This window comes from Archocentrus centrarchus, chromosome 13 (genome assembly GCF_007364275.1).
Source record: "Archocentrus centrarchus isolate MPI-CPG fArcCen1 chromosome 13, fArcCen1, whole genome shotgun sequence".
NCBI classification, from domain to species: Eukaryota; Metazoa; Chordata; class Actinopteri; order Cichliformes; family Cichlidae; genus Archocentrus; species Archocentrus centrarchus.
The window spans coordinates 27,983,065-27,987,369 of NC_044358.1; the positions used below are offsets into that span (position 1 = coordinate 27,983,065).

The following is a 4,305-nucleotide window of genomic DNA, read 5'->3' on the forward strand; positions in this document are numbered from 1 at the left end:
GCACAAAGGCAGAGGTAGCGGTCCTGCTGCTGGGTTGTTGCCCTCCTACGGCCTCCTCCACGTCTCCTGGTGTACTGGCCTGTCTCCTGGTAGCGCCTCCAGCCTCTGGACACTACGCTGACAGACACAGCAAACCTTCTTGCCACAGCTCGCATTGGATGAGCTGCACTACCTGAGACACTTGTGTGGGTTGTAGAGTCCGTCTCATGCTACCACGAGTGTGAAAGCACCACCAACATTCAAAAGTGACCAAAACATCAGCCAGAAAGCATAGGTACTGAGAAGTGGTCTGTGGTCCCCACCTGCAGAACCACTCCTTTATTGAGTGTGTCTTGCTAATTGCCAATAATTTCCACCTGTTGTCTATTCCATTTGCACAACAGCATGTGAAACTGATTGTCAATCAGTGTTGCTTCCTAAGTGGACAGTTTGATTTCACAGAAGTTTGATTTACTTGGAGTTATATTGTGTTGTTTAAGTGTTCCCTTTATTTTTTGGAGCAGTGTGTGTGTGTGTATATACATACATAAACTTCATAATACAATTCATCATAATATTTGGTTTATTTCCTAATTTGATTACAGTGTTCGATGACCAGACTTGCTGTGCAATGTGTGCTGCCTACAAGCCCCCAGTTTCGGGACCTCAAATGACAGACTGGGTGAGAGTATGAGTTGTCAATGTGAAAATCTGAAGCATAAATAAAGAGTAACTCTAGGTACTGATAAAGTCGTAAATAACATATGCCAAGCAAGTACACACCCTACTGTGTGACTGGAGAGGAGTATTTACTGTATTACTATACCGCTAAACATATACGTTTTCTGTTATATTTTAACAGATCCAGTGCGACAGGTGTGACAAATGGTTTCATGCCCTGTGCCTAGACATCAAAAGCAACCAATATGAAAAGGCAAAGAGAGGCAGCTGGAAATGTCTGTTGTGCACGTAATAAAAAAATCTTTCTACCCTGTTGAATGTAGTTCAAAAGAAATAATTTGAAATTATATGTAGAAAATAAAACTGTACTTCGTTTCAATAGCATTAAGGCTGTGCCTCATCTGTCTAGTGTAGCAGAATAATTACACACAGATTTAGAGTCAGTGGGTCACATGACCTGGAAGCTATTGAAGAAAAATCTTAATTTTTGGCTATAAAAAAATCCTAAAAAATGTAAAAAGGCTTAAAATGGAAAGAAAATGAGTGTGCCTTATCTGTCTAGTGTAGCAGAACAATTTCACACAGATTTTGAGTCAGTGGGCCACATGACCTGGAAGCTATTGAAGAAAAATCTCAATTTTTCACATAAGAAATTGCTAAAAAATATAAAAAGGCTTAAAATGAAAAGAAAATGAGTGTGCCTCATCTGTCTAGTGTAGGAGAACAATTTCACACAGATTTAGAGTCAGTGGGTCACATGACCTGGAAGCTATTGAAGAAAAATCTCAATTTTTGGCTATAAAAAATCCTAAAAAATATAAAAATGCTTAAAATGGAAAGAAAATGAGTGTGCCTCATCTGTCTAGTGTAGCAGAATAATTACACACAGATTTTGAGTCAGTGGGCCACATGACCTGGAAGCTATTGAAGAAAAATCTCAATTTTTCACATAAGAAATTGCTAAAAAATATAAAAAGGCTTAAAATGAAAAGAAAATGAGTGTGCCTCATCTGTCTAGTGTAGGAGAACAATTTCACACAGATTTTGAGTCAGTGGGTCACATGACCTGGAAGCTATTGAAGAAAAATCTCAATTTTTGGCTATAAAAATCCTAAAAAATATAAAAATGCTTAAAATGGAAAGAAAATGAGTGTGCCTCATCTGTCTAGTGTAGTAGAACAATTACACACAGATTTTGAGTCAGTGGGTCACATGACCTGGAAGCTATTGAAGAAAAATCTCAATTTTTGGCTATAAAAAATCCTAAAAAATATAAAAATGCTTAAAATGGAAAGAAAATGAGTGTGCCTCATTTGTCTAATGTAGCAGAATAATTACACACAGATTTTGAGTCAGTGGGTCACATGACCTGGAAGCTATTGAAGAAAAATCTCAATTTTTGGCTATAAAAAATCCTAAAAAATATAAAAAGGCTTAAAATGGAAAGAAAATGAGTGTGCCTCATTTGTCTAATGTAGCAGAATAATTACACACAGACTTTGAGTCAGTGGGTCACATGACCTGGAAGCTATTGAAGAAAAATCTCAATTTTTGGCTATAAAAAATCCTAAAAAATATAAAAATGCTTAAAATGGAAAGAAAATGAGTGTGCCTCATTTGTCTAATGTAGCAGAATAATTACACATAGATTTTGAGTCAGTGGGTCACATGACCTGGAAGCTATTGAAGAAAAATCTCAATTTTTGGCTATAAAAAATCCTAAAAAATATAAAAAGGCTTAAAATGGAAAGAAAATGAGTGTGCCTCATTTGTCTAATGTAGCAGAATAATTACACACAGACTTTGAGTCAGTGGGTCACATGACCTGGAAGCTATTGAAGAAAAATCTCAATTTTTCACATAAAAAATTCCTAAAAAATATAAAAAGGCTTAAAATGGAAAGAAAATGAGTGTGCCTTATCTGTCTAATGTAGCAGAATAATTACACACAGATTTTGAGTCAGTGGGTCACATGACCTGGAAGCTATTGAAGAAAAATCTCAATTTTTCACATAAAAAATTGCTAAAAAATATAAAAATGCTTAAAATGGAAAGAAAATGAGTGTGCCTTATCTGTCTAATGTAGCAGAATAATTACACACAGATTTTGAGTCAGTGGGTCACATGACCTGGAAGCTATTGAAGAAAAATCTCAATTTTTGGCTATAAAAAATCCTAAAAAATATAAAAATGCTTAAAATGGAAAGAAAATGAGTGTGCCTCATTTGTCTAATGTAGCAGAATAATTACACACAGATTTTGAGTCAGTGGGTCACATGACCTGGAAGCTATTGAAGAAAAATCTCAATTTTTCACATAAAAAATTGCTAAAAAATATAAAAAGGCTTAAAATGGAAAGAAAATGAGTGTGCCTCATCTGTCTAGTGTAGTAGAACAATTTCACATAGATTTTGAGTCAGTGGGTCACATGACCTGGAAGCTATTGAAGAAAAATCTTAATTTTTGGCTATAAAAAAATCCTAAAAAATGTAAAAAGGCTTAAAATGAAAAGAAAATGAGTGTGCCTCATCTGTCTAGTGTAGTAGAACAATTACACACAGATTTTGAGTCAGTGGGTCACATGACCTGGAAGCTATTGAAGAAAAATCTAAATTTTTGACATAAAAAATTGCTAAAAAATATAAAAAGGCTTAAAATGGAAAGAAAATGAGTGTGACTTATCTGTCTAGTGTAGCAGAACAATTTCACACAGATTTTGAGTCAGTGGGCCACATGACCTGGAAGCTATTGAAGAAAAATCTCAATTTTTCACATAAAAAATTGCTAAAAAATATAAAAAGGCTTAAAATGGAAAGAAAATGAGTGTGCCTAATTTGTCTAATGTAGCAGAAAAATTACACACAGATTTTGAGTCAGTGGGTCACATGACCTGGAAGCTATTGAAGAAAAATCTCAATTTTTGGCTATAAAAAATCCTAAAAAATATAAAAATGCTTAAAATGGAAAGAAAATGAGTGTGCCTCATTTGTCTAATGTAGCAGAATAATTACACACAGATTTTGAGTCAGTGGGTCACATGACCTGGAAGCTATTGAAGAAAAATCTCAATTTTTGGCTATAAAAAATCCTAAAAAATATAAAAATGCTTAAAATGGAAAGAAAATGAGTGTGCCTCATTTGTCTATTGTAGCAGAATAATTACACACAGACTTTGAGTCAGTGGGTCACATGACCTGGAAGCTATTGAAGAAAAATCTCAATTTTTCACATAAAAAATTGCTAAAAAATATAAAAAGGCTTAAAATGAAAAGAAAATGAGTGTGCCTCATCTGTCTAGTGTAGTAGAACAATTTCACACAGATTTTGAGTCAGTGGGTCACATGACCTGGAAGCTATTGAAGAAAAATCTCAATTTCTGGCTATAAAAATTCCTAAAAAATATAAAAATGCTTAAAATGGAAAGAAAATGAGTGTGCCTCATTTGTCTAATGTAGCAGAATAATTACACACAGACTTTGAGTCAGTGGGTCACATGACCTGGAAGCTATTGAAGAAAAATCTCAATTTTTGGCTATAAAAAATCCTAAAAAATATAAAAATGCTTAAAATGGAAAGAAAATGAGTGTGCCTCATTTGTCTAATGTAGCAGAATAATTACACACAGACTTTGAGTCAGTGGGTCAC

The 4,305-nt window shown here is 34.4% G+C and overlaps 1 protein-coding gene across 1 annotated transcript in view; it reads left to right on the plus strand.

The window, feature by feature from the left end:
• LOC115789951 (uncharacterized) overlaps positions 1-1,039 on the plus strand; it is a 7,168-nt gene extending 6,129 nt beyond the window's left edge. Inside the window, exons 8-9 of the mRNA XM_030743551.1 lie at positions 585-661; positions 842-1,039. The gene's annotated coding sequence lies outside the window, so the exon portion shown is untranslated. The remainder of the gene's footprint in view (positions 1-584; positions 662-841) is intronic.
• The last annotated feature ends 3,266 nt before the right edge of the window (positions 1,040-4,305 follow it).